At 45.2% G+C, this 16,609-nt stretch overlaps 2 long non-coding RNA genes across 2 annotated transcripts; one reads left to right on the top strand and one right to left on the bottom strand.

Moving 5' to 3' along the window:
- Positions 1-4,125: 4,125 nt before the first annotated feature.
- Positions 4,126-16,303, top strand: LOC147359090 (uncharacterized). The gene is made up of 2 exons (XR_015140528.1): positions 4,126-4,599; positions 16,197-16,303. It is a non-coding gene; the product is annotated as an uncharacterized LOC147359090 (long non-coding RNA).
- On the bottom strand, positions 12,910-16,529 carry LOC147359091 (uncharacterized). The gene is made up of 4 exons (XR_015140527.1): positions 16,312-16,529; positions 15,584-15,676; positions 14,971-15,181; positions 12,910-13,658 (listed from the first exon to the last, which is right to left on the bottom strand). It is a non-coding gene; the product is annotated as an uncharacterized LOC147359091 (long non-coding RNA).
- Between the last annotated feature and the right edge of the window lie 80 nt (positions 16,530-16,609).

Consider the following 16,609-nt stretch of genomic DNA (forward strand, 5'->3'; position numbering starts at 1 on the left):
GCCCTCCCAGTCTCTCTTCCTTACTGTTCTTGGAAGGTGATGTTATGTGCAGACAAAATTCTGGCACCGACACGGATATCTGTGTGACTCTGGGCAAGTTGCTTCACCTCTCAGTTTCTCAAGCAAAACATGAAGACATTGGGCCAAGTCAGTCCCAAACTCTTTCACTCTGAAATGTCATGACCCTGTTAAATCCTTAAAAGACAGGATAACTGGATAAAACAGTGATATAGTCATGAAATATTATCTTATTTTTCCCTCAGTTCCCTCTCTGACAAGGGCATTTTTAATGATTATCTGATATTATCAGATATAATAATTTTTTTAAGTATGCTTCTCAATTTTGCCATCAAAAAATATATTTTTTTCAAAGTGGGATTTTCATTTTGATGGTCTCTAGCTTTTTAAAATAACTAACTTACTGAGTAGGAGGTTTTGTAAAGGAGGGAAATAGGATCAGGGAGGGAAGAGTATACAGGAAGCTTGAATCTGTATCCATAATATCATATTTCTTTAGGAAAAACAGGAGGCACAGACAGCAAAATCTTAGAATGTGATGAAGTCTGAGATACAAAAATTGTTCATTATATGATTGTGAATAGTTCTCACTTTCCTCTAATCATTTTCTTCTTAAGTATAAAAACTTAACTTCTCGTATCCTTTTTTTGTTGTTGGCCTTTCGATTACTGGTATTTGAAAATCGATGGCCAGTCAATTAAAATAGGAACAAGAAGAGGTCTGGGTTCTCCTTTTCCTTTGCAGCTCATATTAGGGCCCAAGTCCGCTAGGAAGCCTTTCAGTTTGCCTCAATCTCCTGTTAACTTTCAGCCAATTGCCTGGTGACTTTGCTGGAAGGTGCCACTTCTGGGCTCTTAATTCACTTGTGCAACACCCACATTTTCATCCGTGGCACACTGATAACCTGTATCATCACAGAGGGCGAGGTCACTGCGCTAACAAACAACCCCACAAATCATTTCTTGCCCACACTGCGTGTCTACGGTGGATTGGCTGTGGCTGTAATCCATGTCTCTTCACCCTGGGACTGCTGATGGAGCAGTCTTAACCTGTCACGTTGCCTGTTTCCTGGTTATTGTTTGGTTGCTCAGTTGTGTCCAACTCTTTTTACGACCCTGTGGACTGTAGCCCACCATTGTCCTCTGTCCGTGGGATTTCTTAGGCAAGAATACTGAAGTGGGTTGCCATTTCCTTTTCCAGGGGGATCTTCCCGACCCAGGGATCAAACCCGTGTCTCCTGACTTGGCAGGCGGATTCTCTACTACTGAGCCACCAGGGAAGCCCCTGTTTCCAGGTAAAGGAGGGATAACCTGGTATCCATCATCTGAGTCTGAAAACTCCCACCCACCTGACTTCTAACCATATTTTATTGGCCAAAGCAAGTCACATGGGGACTCCTGAGTTTAGAGGGCAGGGGTATCTAATTTTCCTGGTGGGAGGGGCACCATGGCAAGCGATCCAGACTGTTGGGTGTACAGGTCAGTAACAGAATCGACCATCCCTTAGCAAACATTTCTTCTAATGAATTTGAACTTTCATCTCTCAGTTGACAACCTTCCTGTGATCTCACCTGCTGATGCTGCCAATTTTAGCAGTGTTGCCCTCTTAAGGAACTCTTTGTACAAGCATTTAAATATTTTATTGCATTTTAGCCCTTATTAATTTATAACCATGGATGGAAAATGGAAAATTAAAGTGCTGATATGAGTCATAAGGAACACAGGTCTCATAACTTCAAACACTGGAGAGGAATCCTTGGGTATGCCAGAGCTGTGAATCTCTCAATCAGAGGGTCCCTGGTCAATGTGGGCTAGTTGGCTCTTCTCATTTGTGAAGGAAACTAATTAAGAAACTTGTAAAGAGCTGGCATAATATCATCAAAGCTCGTGTTGCAATTAGAAAGATTCTTAACTCTCCGGTAAGAGAAACGACTGCATCAGCTTTTGAGCATGCTAGTTTCCCATGTATATTTTCAGGAGCAATTGCCTGTGTTGGCTGGTGGTTTTATTTAGTCTTTACACATGTGCTCTGTTCCTCTGGTTGTGAATGCCTGAGGACAGGATCTAAGGGGCAGCATGAAGAGCTGAATGTACTCAAGTTCTGCAGTGAGGCCACCCTGGATCCAAATTCTGGCACTGACACCACTGGCAGCCAGACACAGGACACATGGCTTAAAGCTTTGGACCCTCAGTTTTCTCATCTGAAAAAACAGGGCTTTTAATACTTAACTCATAGTTTGTTGTGAACTTCCCTAATACATGTAAAACACTAGCAGCTGCTACATAATGTTAATTTTGTCTAAATCTACCATTTACTATGCTTACTGTGTGCCAGGCATGGAACATGCTTTATTCTGTAATAACCTCTCAACAACCGTAAAGGTAGGATTATCATTCACATTTTGTAAAAATCAGAAAGATTAAGTGATTCTTCCAAAGACACAATCATTGGCAAATTATGTCTTGAACGCATGCCCTTTTATTACAGAATTCTATAAACCGAATAAAGGGAGATTAACTGATCTCCCTACTTCAGGACCTAAGGCATTGCCAGATCCTGCTTGTGTAGATCTCGAACGAAGATAAATTACTTGATAACAATTCAGGATTAGAGGTCTCATTGCTCTCAGTTCATTCAGTTCCCCTCTGCTGCTCTTTTGTGTGTGTAGTAAAATATACATAACAAGATTTAGCCTTTTAACCCTTTTTTCTGGTACAATTCAATGGGATTAAATACATTCACAGTGTTGCGTAACTGTTATGACTGTTTGCAGAAATTTTTGTCATCCCCAAAAGACATTCTGTACCTGTGAAACACAAGCTCTCCACCTCCTTCTAACCTCTGGTAAGCTCTATTCTACTCTCCATCTCTAAGAATGTGCCTACTCTTGATACCTTATTGAAATGGAATCACACCATATTTGTCCTTTTAAGACTGGTTTATTTGACTTAGCCTAACATTTTTCCAGGTACGTCCTTGCTGTAGCAGGTATCAGAATATCATAAAAAAAAAATCTATTATGGGAAAAATCACATAACAAAATCTACTATCTTAACCTTTTTTTTTTTTAATTTCTATTTATTTATTTGGCTGCAACCGGTCTTAATTGCGACATGCAGACTCTGGGGCCAGTGAGCTTAGTTGCTCTGCCGCCTGTGGGCTCTTAGTTCCCCAACCAGGGATTGAACCCGTGTCCCCTGCATTGGAAGGCGGATTCTCAACCTCTGGACCACGGGGAAGTCCCTATCTTCACCATTTTCAAAAATTTTATTTATTTATTTATTTTTGCCTGCACTAGATCTTTGTTGATGCGGTGGGCTGACTCCATCTGTGACGAGCAGGGGCTACTCTTATCTGCGGTGCGTGGGCTCCTCCTGACAGTGGCTTCTCTCGTGGAGCTCAGGCCCTAGGGCTCGTGGGCTTCAGTAGTTGTGGTTCACAGGCTTAACTGCCCCACAGCATGTGGGATCGTCTCGGACCAGGGATCGAACCTGTGTCCCCCTCCTTGGCAGGTGGATTCTTAATCTCTGGACCACCAGGCAAGTCCTGTCTTAACCATTTTTAAATGTATAGTTTAGCAATGTTAAGTATAGTCACACTATTATGAAACAGAACTTTTTCATCTTGCAAACCATGAACTTGTACCCATGAAAAACATCCCCTGCTTATCCTCCTCCCCTCAACCACTGTTCTGTGTTCTGTTTCTATGAATTTGACAACGTTGGATTCCTCGAGTTGGTGGAAGCAGACAGAATTTGTCTTTTTGTGATTGGCCTGTTTTGCTCAGTGTAAGGTTTTCAAGGTCCGCCTGTACTGTAGCATGTGACACGATTTCCTGACTTTTTAAGGCTGAATAATATTCCATTATGTATCTGTATCTGTATGTATCTCACATTGTGTTTATCCATTCATCTGGACACTTGGGTTGTGTCCCCATTTTTTTGTGAATAATGCTGCTGTGAACACAGAGTACCACCTGCTGTCTTGGTAAGCAGGAAAGTCTGTCTCCCACACTCCTTGTCAGCTGGTTTCTGGGAGTTCAGCCAATGGAAAGCGCTGGCAGACGCCTGGAGGAGGGGAGGAGGGAGAAGCCAAGGCAGTCCTCCCCTCTCTCTGCTTCAGGAGGCGTTTGCACCAGCAGCAGCCTGTCTACAGAGATCTGCGCCCCCATGCAGCTCCACCCTTCCCATGGTCACCGCTCTAGCAGGGTGGAGATGGGAGTGCCCTTCCTATTTTTGCCAATATCTGGGTTGCCTCAGTGTCCACTGTCGGCCTTCTCATCCGGGTGCAACTGTGGTGTAAGATTTAAGTTGTCTTTCACTGGTGGGACATAACACAGTGACACTCAGAGAGCAGGAAGGCAGAACTCTGTGACTGAAGGCTCCACAGTAGAGAAGACATCCAGACTGGACCACCCGGGGACAGGGTAACAGCAGGTTGGACTGTAGCTTCTGTATGGCAAGCGGGGCGAGGTTCGCAAGGTTTTGAGGGCTTCCTGGGGACTGGGTATTTTGAATAACTGCCGACCCAAGGAAGAAAGCGCCACCCTGGGTGTTGGATATCTGGAGCCTCTGGCCTTGGGTAAGTGCATATTGTAACACAGGCATGTTAGAGCCTGATAAGGCAAGCAGTTTGGGGGGGGGTGCGTAACAAACTGCCTGCAAAGTTGAACTGAGCGTTTGCAGCCATGTCTTCTAAAGTGGGTCAAGATGGCACTGGTGAAGTATGTTATTATAGGAACCAATTTCCTGCAGTACATTCCCGTTGTGTAAAATGTCTAGATTGGCTTCTCTTTTCCTGACTGAACTCTGATGGGTACAGCTGCATTTGGTGGCATTCCAAATCTTTAAACGTTGATAAACTAAAGAGTATGCCATGCTAACATCACTATTCATCCGAATGTTGTTGTTGTATTGTTAGCCACAGTATCTACCACTGATGACTCCCTCTGCCCCTCTTGTCTCTTTCTGTACTCCATGAGGTTCTTGGAGGGAGAGGTTGGGTCTTAGGCTGTCTCTCTCACAAGCCCCAGTCCAGAACCAGAGCAAACTCCAAATGTGCACTTTAATAAATATATGATTCATTACATGGATCTCAGAGCATATCAATCGTGCTTTTTGACTTCCGCCTTGGCTGCAGTTCAGGGCTGGAGCCAGTTCCACGCTCTGACCTTCATAGTCCTGACCCCTGACTGGGACAAGATCCAGATTCTTTAATGAATCATCTGGCATCCGACTTATTTGCTTCCACATACTCCTATAAAATTGGCATTGATCACAGCCTCCATGAAGCTATTCTTTGTTATTTGACAGAACAAGAGACAGCTCTCACTTTTTTTTAAACTGTTGTTTAGTTTTGTTTTTAATTTCTGAGAGAAATATGGGACCTGTCCCTAGGGCCAGCTTCATGGGCCTGCGACCTGGGCAGTACTCAGGGTCCCCCCACTTCAAAGGGCTCATGCTTGGGTTAATGTTCCACTGTCATCATCTTCAAATTCCTAACAACCTTTAAACCAGAGACCTCGCAGTTTCAGTCTGCACCTGACCCACAAGTCAGGTAGTAGGCCCTGCTTATCTCATTTGTATGTCCCTTAGGCTCATGGCATCAATTTTTCAAGTCATGTGTGTTTAATATTTACAAAAACCTCAGTGGTTCAGAAGTTCCCTCAGGAAAAATAATCCGAGGGGCATGGCATGAAAAGCTTTTCCTCTTCTATTACATCCCCTAGCTACACTGACACCCACTGAACTTACTTCACCCCATCACTCTCTCATCTGCCCCTTTTCCTTCCAAATGTTAAGTCCCAGCTTTTGTACTACTTTCTGTTTCTAACCTTGGGGCTCACTAGCCCCTAGACCCTTGGGTATCCTGCTCCCATCCTGCCCAAGTTGTCCTCTGTCTCTCTCCTTGGCCAACCCCAACTTATCTTATGATTTGGAATTTAGCTGTCATCACCTCTGGGAAGTCCTCTGACCTTTCCAAAGCTGAGATCTGAGGTTCTCATAGCACCCTGTGTGCTAAAGATACCTAAGCACTTATCTTGCTATTATGTTTTCTGTGTATTACACTGTCTCCCTTATTAAATGATGAGCTCCTTATAGACATTCCACAGCGCCCTCTGGCATAGGCATGTGGCCCCCCTTTCCAACGCGTCTAGGGAAGGTGTTGAGCCCCGTTTTACATTTCCAGGAGTTAAGTAGTAGCTCTTGGAATTTCTCAGCTTTTTAATTTGTTTTGTCTCCACTGGGTCTTCATTGCTGTATGCGTTGCGGTGAGCAGTGGCTACTCTCCCGTTGCAGCGTGAGGGCTTCTCATGGCAGTGGCTTCTCGTGTTGCACAGCAAGGGCTCTAGGGCACTCAGGCTTCGGTAGTTGCGGCACATGGGCTCAATAGTTGTAACTCCCAGGCTCTAGACAGAGCACAGGCTCAGTAGTTGTGGTCCATGGGCTTAGTTGCTATAAGATGTGGTATCTTCCCACACCAGGGATCAGACCTGCGTCTCCTGTATTGGCAGGTGGATTCTTTACCACTGAGTCACCAGGGAAGCCCTGAATTTCTCAGCTTTGAGAGGGCTCCTGAGGTCGCTCCTGGGACAGCTGCTTGCTGAGGTCATGGAGGTAGTTCAAGTGAGACCTTCCCTCCCCCAGAGGACTGTCTGGCTCTATACAACTCCCAGATCAAGTGTCTCTTGCAAACTATTACAGAGAATGGATAAACAAGGTCCTAATGCATAGCACAGGGAATTATATTCAGTATCCTGTGATGAATCATAATAGAAAAGAATAAGAAAAAGAGAGAATCCCTGGAGATCCAAGGATTCAGACTCAGCGAGTCCATTGCCATGGGTCTGGGTTCAATCTCTGGTTGGAGAACTAAGATCCCACAAGCTACACAACACAGGCAAAATAGTAATAACAGTGTGAAAAATATATATATGTATGTATGTTAAACTGACACCCTTCGTTGTACAGCACAAATTAACGCAACGTTGTAAATCAACTAAACTTCAACAAAATTAATTTTTTTTAAAATGTCTCTTCCTTCACCTTTTCTGGTCTGTATTCTATTCACCCTTTACAAGGCCCAACTGAAATGCTAATTCCCCACAGTTTTAATGTAATTAATCCCTCTGCTTTCCTGATGCATTTTGTTTGTGGCTGTAAGGATGCTTGGCACACATTCTGAATAGCATCACAGGGACTTGTGCACCAGTCTACACAATAAACTCTGGGAGCAGGAGCAGAATGTTCTAACGCTTGTAACCTTTATGTCTTACACACAGTCACCACCCAGAGTAACACTGGGTAATTTGGATCTCAAACAGATAGATTGAAATGTAATGTGTTCTAGAAAGAAGAAATTTGACAAAAGAAAGAGAGTGGCATTATCTGACAGAAAGAAAAAATTCCCCCTACTCATTGGAAAATACCTGAACTTGGAAGAAGGGGGCAGGGGAGGATCTAGGGAGAGAAAAACTGGAGAAGACGATAAGGGAAAAGCCCTGTGATGAAGAGGCTGCAAGCTCTGATGTCCAAGAGGTAAGAAGGGCTTAAAATCTGGAAATGAAGGCAGGTGGCACAGTGGTAAGGAGTCTGCCTGCCAGTGCAGGAGACGCAGGAGACCGGGGTTCGATTCCTGGGTGGGGAAGATTCCCTGGAGGAAAGAAAGGCAACCCACTCCAGTATGCTGGCCTGGAGAATTCCATGGACAGAGGAGCCTGGCAGGCTACAGTCCTTGAGACCGCAGAGTTGGACAGGACTGAGCAAACACAGTGAAGGCACCACGGGGTCAGTGAAGGATGGAGAGGAGGGATGACACGTGAATTGCAGGGCAACCTGACCAAGGCCATGGAGGCTGTTGTCCTTCACCCTCGCAGAAAAGAAGCAAGCATGTCCCCAGAAGCTGAGGCTTCTGGTAAAACGGAGCAGGGTCCTGTGGCTCCCCAGCCCCCTCCCCCATGTTCTCAGACTGCCATTTGTCTGTGGGAAAACTTTAGTCAAAAAATAAGTTTAATCAGAGAAATGAGAAAATGCAGAAACCACGGAAAACAGTCAAACTAGACAAAACAATAATGGTTTAGTCGCTAAGCAAAGTCAAGGACCTTTTGGTTCCTCCTCAAGGGCTACAGATAATCTTCTGAGCCATATCCGGTGAGCTGTTTTATAGATACTGAAACCCCCACCAGGTGGATGAAGTTAACTACATGATGACCAGACTGCAGCCATGACATAAGCTGTCACAATTCCGAGAACTGGCCTCAAAGAAATGGGAACAAACTGACCCTGGAACGGAAGACTAACTGTACTTAAAACAACTAGATACGCTGATCAGCCCTCTGCATAACCAATCCCCCCTCACAGCCACCCTGCCACCCCACTGCCGGCATCCGAAATAAAGCAAACTTTCCTTTCCACTCACCTTGCCTCTTTATTGGCTTTTGAGCAGAGCACTTTTGGTTACACTAGGGATTGGCACCCCACTCCAGAGCTCTTCCCTGGAAAACCCATGGACGGAGGAGCCTGGTAGGCTGCAGTCCATGGGGTCACTGAGGGTCGGACACGACTGAGCAACTTCACTTTCACGCATTGGAGAAGGAAATGGCAACTCACTCCAGTGTTCTTGCCTGGAGAATCCCAGGGACAGGGGAGTCTGGTGGGCTGCCATCTATGGGGTCGGACACGACTGAAGTGACTTAGCAGCAGCAGCAGGGATGAAATCAAGGTGACTTGTCTAAACGGCACTGTATGACTGCAATCAGTGTTCCAGCTACATATGCTACTGTTTGAAAAACAAGTGATCAAGCTGTGACTAATTACCTGGGGAAACCACTGTTCCTCTTTTGTGGCCAATCCATATATTCTCTTGCATCCAAATAAATACAGTTCTAAAGTCACTGGCATAAAGTGTTTGTGTGTTTGTTTTAATTTTATTTGCATTTATTTTTTGCTGCATTCCATAAGCTTTTGATTCTTCGGTTTCTTCTGGGATACCTTTTTTCTTCTGTGCAGCCTCCTCTTTCTGGTTTAGGAACAATGTGATCTTTCTCAGTAAGGATCGCCTCAATGTCCAAGGAGAGCTCATGGATGGGTTGATCTGACCGGGAGCTCTGTAGGTCTTGTGCCACATCTTCGGGGCTTTGTTCACCTCGATGTGCTCAATGACCAGAGAATCTACATCTCATCCTGAAGCTCAACATTACCCTCTGCATTTTGGAGCAAGGGCACGAAAAACCTCAGCACTCTTTTTGGGTCACCAGCCTGTGTCCAGCACGACTCTTTGGCCCGTGCATGCCTCCCAGCTCCACCATAACAATGGAATGGACACACTGCTTCTTTAAAGTGACATCCTTCAGATTCTTGGTGGCTTTTCAGATATGCATACCCTTAATGGCCGGAGGGTTCACAAATGTTCTTAAAGTGAACGCGAAGATTTGCATGATTTTGTGGGGTTTCTGGATCGATTTTTAGAGGTCACTTCAGGCTGCTTACCGGAAAAGCTTAAGTGTTCTGCTGCTGCTGTTAATTTTTGATGCTGCAGCTCGGCTTGCAGGATTTTAGGCCCCCTATGAGAGATGGAAAATTTGAACTTGATGGTGAAAGTGCAGACTCCTAACCATGGGACCACCAAGGAATTCCTTGACATTAAATTTTACTTAATAAACTTCACTTGCAGGATGTATTGTTTCTCTCTTCCTGGCTCCTTTCTCCAGCTAAGAGTCCTCTACTCTGTCTCTCTTCTTATCAAAAGCAATTTGGCTAGGGTCTGTAAATTTCAAATATTTGAAGATTAAGCTCTCAGAAGTACAATTCCTTTGAATCAATGAGTCACTTGCTTAATGAATGTGAAATTCTGGTGGGGAGGGCAGAGCAGGAGATAACTATGGGAATGTGCTGGGAGTCTGAATTTGGAATGCAGCACTCCCCATTCTTATTCTTTATTTCCGTTTCTTCTTAAAGCACTAATGCTTGTCCTAGCGCTGGTTAAAAGTGGTTTTGAGCATCATTAAATATTAATGGAAGATTGCAGGGAGAAAATTATCTCTAATGTGAAAGAAAACTGGAATTTGAAGTGAAAAAGCACAAACTGAAATTTCTTATTTGCTGCCCCTGATTAACTCCCACAAGTACGTTCTTGTTGTTCAGTAGCTATGTCATGTCTGACTCTTGGTGACCCCATGGACACTTGCTCCCCTGACCTTCACATGCCAAGCTCCCCTGTCCTTCCAATCCCCCAGAGTTTGCTCAAACTCATGTCCGTGGAGTTGATGATGCCATCCAAACAACTCATCCTCTGTTGCCCCCTTCTCCTCTTGCCCTCAGTCTTTTCCAGCATCAGGGTCTTTTCCAGTGAGTCGGCTGCTCGCATCAGGTGGCCAAAGTATTGGAGCTTCAGCTTTAGCATCAGTCCTTCCAATGAATATTCAGGGTTGATTTCCTTTATGATTGACTGGTTTAATCTCCTTGCTGTCCAAGGGACTCCCAAGAGTCTTGTCCAGCACCACGATTTGAAAGCATTAATTACTGCCATATCAGTAAACAAGGATGTCACAATCATCAGCAATTGCAGCCCTCCAAAGTGAGCCAGTGAGCCCCGAGAGAACTCAGGACGAATACTTGCCATCTAGTAGCCATCAGACTGGAGAAGGCAACGGCACCCCACTCCAGTACTCTTGCCTGGAAAATCCCACGGATGGAGAAGCCTGGTGGGCTGCAGTCCATGGGGTCGCTAAGAGTCAGACACGACTGAAGTGACTTAGCAGCAGCAGCCATCAGACTACAGCTACTCCCTACAGTGAGCCCTGATGAACTCAGGATCTGAAAAAAATACAAGAAACTGGCCCCAGATAGCTGAGGTACATATCAAAAGAATAGTTTCAGTGAGCTCAGACTCTCCCATCTTCCCATACATACAGACATGTACCTTAACTTGGGATATCTAATTTTAATTTACAAAAAATTTTTGACGTTCAGACTATCTGCCCATTGTTGCAAAATTACTATGTAACCTCGCTCGTCCCCTTTGCCTCCTAGCAGCAAGTCGTTCAAGGTTATTTGAGATGGTGTTTCCCAGGCTTGAAGTCCTAAAAATTCCCATTGAGTGAAATATAACTCTCAACTTTTAGGCTGTATTTTTTAAGTCAACATAACTAAAAATAAATAAATAACCCTTCCCTGAAAGCCACAGGGGAGTTTAGGTCTTTTGAACATGAGCTGCCTACACTCTTTCCTTGCTGCCTGCAATAAATCCTGTTAAAGTACTCTCACCACAACCCACTATCAGTATATTGACTTTACTGTGCAGCAAGCGAGCTGACCCAAAATTCCGTCCAGTAACATAATTGCCAACATTCATTGGATCATCAAAAAAGCAGGAGAGGGATTTCCCTGGTGGTCCGGTGGCTAAGACTCTTTGCTCTCTATGCAGGGGGCCTGGGTTCGATCCCTGGTAAGGGAAGTAGATCCCGCATGACACAACTAAGATCCCACATGACACAACTAAGACCCAGCTCAGCCAAAAAAAAAAAAAAAGCTCTAAAAACAAAAGAAAAAGCAAGGGAATTCTCCAAAAACATCTACTTCTGTTTCACTGATTATGCTAAAGCCTTCGCGTGGGTCACAACAAACTGTGGAGAATTCTTAAAGAGATGGGAATACCAGACCACCTGACCTGCCTCCTGACAAACCTGTGTGCAGTCAGGAAGCAACAGTTAGAACTGGACATGGAACAACAGACTGGTTCCAGTTTGGGAAAGGAGTGCCTCAAGGCTGTATATTGTCATCCTGCTTATTTAACTTATATGCACAGTACATCATGTGAAATGCCTGGCTGGATGAAACACAAGCTAGAATCAAGATTGGACAATTACCAACAACCTCAGTTATACAGATGATACCACACTAATGGAAAGAAAGCAAAGAAGAACTAGAGAGCCTTTTAATGAAGGTGAAAGAGGAGAGTGAAAAAGTGAGCTTTAAACTCAGCATTCAAAAAATGAAGATCATGGCATCCGGTCCCATCATTTCATGGTAAATAGGGAAAAAGGTAGAAGCAGTGACAGACTTCATTTTCTTGGACTCCAACATCACTGCAGACAGTGACTGCAGCCATGAAACTAAAAGACATTTGCTCCTTGGAAGAAAAGCTATGACAAAGCTCAATAGCATATTAAAAAGCAGAGACATCACTTTGCTGACAAAGGTTCATATAGTGAAAACTATGGTTTTTCCAGTAGTCATGTATAGATACGAGAGTTGGACCATAAAGAAAACTGAGTGACAAAGAATTGATGCTCTTGCATTGTGGTGCTGGAGAAGCCTCTTGAGAGTCCCTTGGCCAGCAAGCAGATCAAACAAGTCAATCCTAAAGGAGATCAGTCCTGAATATTCATTGGAAGGACTGATGCTGAAGCTCCAATACTGTGTGCCTCCTGATGTGAAGAGCCGACTCATTGGAAAAGACCCTGATGCTGGGAAACATTAAGCGCAGGAGGAGAAGGGGACGACAGAGGACGAGATGGTTGGATGGCATCACTGACTCGATGGACATGAGTTTGAGCAAACTCTGGGAAATGGTGAAGGACAGGGAAGCCTGGTGTGCTGCAGTCCGTGGGGTTACAAGTTATCTGACACAACAGAGAGACTGAACAACAAACAACCTGCATTTACAGTTTTTGCCTCTGTGAGAAATTCAATTTTCACTTGGGGGCAAATGTCCAGGGAAAAATAGCTTCTAGCCTCTATCCCCGCTCCCCCGATCCCCCTGATCTGATGGCTAAGATTCCTGGTTTCCATTCAAGCTACCCAGGTTCAACTTCTTGTTAGCTGATTAAGATCTCACTTCATGTCACCACTCATTGCTGCCTTGCCAAGAATACTACTATAACCATGTATCTTTTATTTGTAACTTTTTATTTTTTATTGGAATATAGCCAATTAACAATGCTGTGATAGTTTCGGGTGCACATCAGGACTCAGCCATATATATATATATCCATTCTCCCCCAAACACCCCTCCCATTCAGTCTGCCCTATATCATTGAGCAGAGTTCTTGGTGTTATACGTAGGTCCTTGTTGGTTATCTATTTTATATACACCAGTGTGTACATGTTGGTCTCATGGAAGCATTTTTAAAGGTGACATTTGGGGTGAGAACCGCAGGGGGTATGACCTTCTTCTGATTGGTTGGTGGTGAGGTTAGAGGGTGATGTTTCAGGAATATTAATCATCTGGGGTCTACTTCATCATTATCCACCTGCGGTAGGGAGGTGTGTCTTCGTTTCTGCATAACGACTGAAAGGTATGTGTCAGATTGTTGTGCATATCCCTTGAGGAGCAGGTGGGATTCTGTATGAACACTGGACTGTTACGACTTTTCTTGCTGAGCTGCTTTTTCTTTGTTTCTGCATTCCCTCGCTTCTCTAGTCGGCAAGCACTCCTGCCTGCTCTTTGAAGCTCAGGGCAGGCTTAGGAGACTAAAACCTTTTTCTGCAAACAAGAAATGGGAGCAGTGGAGGGGTTTTTGTATCCAGAGGGCCTTGCAGAGTCCTCCTCGGCTTTGGTGTTCATTATTATTTCTTATTGGGGCTTGTGGTTGACATCTCTGGGGATGACTCTAGAGTTCCTTGAGATCCAGGTTTACGCTACACAATAAGAATGTGACAACTTTATAGCCTCGTAAAACTATTCTTGCACTTAAGCAGCCTTATCTCATATTCCTCTTCCTTTCTATATAATCTGTCTTCAAGAAATATAGATCCAACTAGTCTTTCTCTTTTTCCAAATCCAAAATGAAATGGCATCCTTTCTAAGGAGGAGGAGGAGGTTGACACATGCTGTGTAATAATCTTAACTCGTTTGAGATGCTTGGCTTACACAGTGATTAGCAGATAACATAGGACAAGGAAGGATTCTTCTGAGGTAAGAGATAGATGGGTTGGACACCTGGTGTTTGTCAAGTGGAGTAAAATTCAAGTTTTTTCTCACCCAGACACTCCACGAACAACTGTTAGTCACTCAGTCGAGTCCAACTCTTCGCAACTCCGTGGACCCCATTGCCTGCCAGGCTCTCCCATCCTTGTGATTTTCCAGATAAGAATACTGGAGTGGGTTGCCATTTCCTTCTCTTGAGAACAAAGCTAGAGGCAAAACCTGAGCTCTGCTAAAGTAAAGAGATAAGGTCCCAATCCTGAGGTCAAGGAAGACTTCCCTGTCTGTACAAGTGCAGGAAGTGTTCTTGAGGGTCAAAATTGGAGGGAGTAAGTGTGGACACGTGCCCACAGGCCTCTACGGTCGGATCCACCTTAGCAAAACGTGAATGCATCTTGGGGATGGTCCAAGGAACGGTCAGATGTGAAAAAAGAAACAAGATAATTGACCAAAGGTAAACAATGACCCCAGCTTCCCAGGTGGTTCAGTGGTAAAGAATCCACCTGCCAATGCAGGAAACAGAAGAGATGAAGGTTCGATCCATGGCTCGGAAAGATCCTCGGGAGAAGGAAACAGCAACCCACTCTACTATTCTTGCCTGGGCAATCCCATGGACAGAGGAGCCGGGCAGGGTACCGCCCCTGGGGTTACCAAAGGGTTGGACATGATTTAGTGACTAAACAGCAACAAAACAAAGACCCGGAAGGACTGTCCTATATAAGTGATTTAAATCACCTCTTTACTGGCCCCTCCTCACTCAGGATGCCTGCATTCCTCTCCAGGTGTGTGTCTCTGCCTAGTTTCTGATGTAGCGCAGTCCTCGTCATTCAGGATGGCCACACTCCTCTTTGAGTGTGTATTTCTCTCTGGCTTTGGACTTACTGTGTTCTTCCTCCTTAGAAAGGATGCCATACCCTTTCTCTCTGGTGTGTATCTCTGCTCCGCTTCTGACTTAATAAATAAACTGCTTCTCTACTATGTGTTCTCCCATACATTGTGCTGGGTCTGTAATAATAAACTTTGTACCTGTTTGTATAGTTTTTGCCTCCTTGAAACTTTCTTGCTTTCAAATGTGGGAAGGAGCTAGGGCCACTTTGCTTCTAGCCTCTAGCTGCCGGTGGTCTGGTGGCTAGGTTTCCTGGTTTTCATTCAGGCTTCCCAGATTCAGTTTCTGCAGAGGAAACTAAGATCTCTCTTCAGGATCACTCTCTCTCTGAGATCACTTCCCGACGAAACACTAGATGGGAGGAAATAACCGCAAACTGGAATCCTAGGAGTAACTCTCTGTGTTGGGTCTCGTAGGTGCTACCCAAAAAAACTGGGTTCACCTCTTGGTGGGTATGGAGCCAAAAGACAGAACCAAAACAAGGATTGTGAAAAGACAGGATCTATTACTTGCAGCAAGAAAGGAGAACACTGGGGTATCATCCCCAAAACAGTGTCTCTCTAAACAGCAAAAGGGGAGGAGCTTTAAGCTAAGGTTCCATGTGTATTCATGAAGGGGCATGGGGATCAGAGTCCAAACTTGAGTTGACTGAAGTCATGAGGGTCAGCAAACGTTGACAACATCATCCCTTAGAGCAGTGGTCCCCAACATTTTTGGCACCAAGGACCAGTTTCCTGGAAGACAACTGCTCACCTCCTGCTGTATGGTCCTGTTCCTAATGAGGGGTCGGGGGTGTTGGGGACTCCTGCCTTAGAGGATGATTGCACACTGGAAGGGGTTTAAATTCTGCAAAACAGTTCAAGAAAGTGCGAAAGGTTAATGGTTACCACTGAAACACTCCAGGGAGTCTTCACACCTGATTTGTTATCTTTGCTATTGTTCCTTCTCTTGCCCCTTAACAGTTTTTTCTTGTGTTCCCTTAAGATCTTTCGTGCTTGCTGAAGCCTGTTCAAGGACAAGCCCTGGGGTCAGTCTTAGATCACAAAATGGCTTAGGCCAAAGAAGGCTTCTCTTATGCCAAGAAAGCCATGCCTGTTTCTCTTTTTTCCCCAGGACTCCTTACCTTATCCTCTTACACAGAGACCTTGTGGCAGTACTTGGCTTAACGACTCTTTCTTTAGAGCTGCAGTCACGATTTAAAAACGCTACCTGAAGCGCAAGTGTAGTACACATTCTATTTTCTGGGAAAAGATTACTACCACAGTGAATGAGCTGGGAAGCAGAGACAGACTGCTCTGGGCGGCTTCACCAGAGGTTCAAAGGACTGCAGTTGGCCGGAATAACCCTTACCGTTTCCCTCCCCCAGCCAACCTGCAAGATAACAACGGGAATGGCACCGAACGTACAGAATATCTGCAAGATACAAGTGAAAGAAGAAAAAAAAACCCCAACACCAACTAGACTATAAAAGAATCTCGAACCGGTGGTGGAGTTACACGAATGACCAAACGGAAGACGGGAGGCCCAGAACTCCACCGGGGGCCTACTCAGGGACTGCCAGGGGTGAGGGTTCCACCGGGGTCCTACTCAGGGACTGGCAGGGGTGAGGGTTGATTGATTTCTGTCCCCCGGGGCGGGCGGCGCCGGCCGCCGGCTGCCGGATGGAGCCCGCGGTGACGTCACAGGGCCCGGGCGCCCGTCACGTGGTCCGCGGGAACCCCGCCCCGCCCCTCTCCCCGCCCTGGTCCCGCCCCCTTTCCCCGCAGCCCTCGGAGCTCT

The sequence above is a fragment of the Bos grunniens genome, chromosome 14 (assembly GCF_055505025.1).
Source record: "Bos grunniens cultivar Pamir isolate PY7600 chromosome 14, Bosgru_T2T1.0, whole genome shotgun sequence".
In the NCBI taxonomy this organism is placed as follows: domain Eukaryota; kingdom Metazoa; phylum Chordata; class Mammalia; order Artiodactyla; family Bovidae; genus Bos; species Bos grunniens.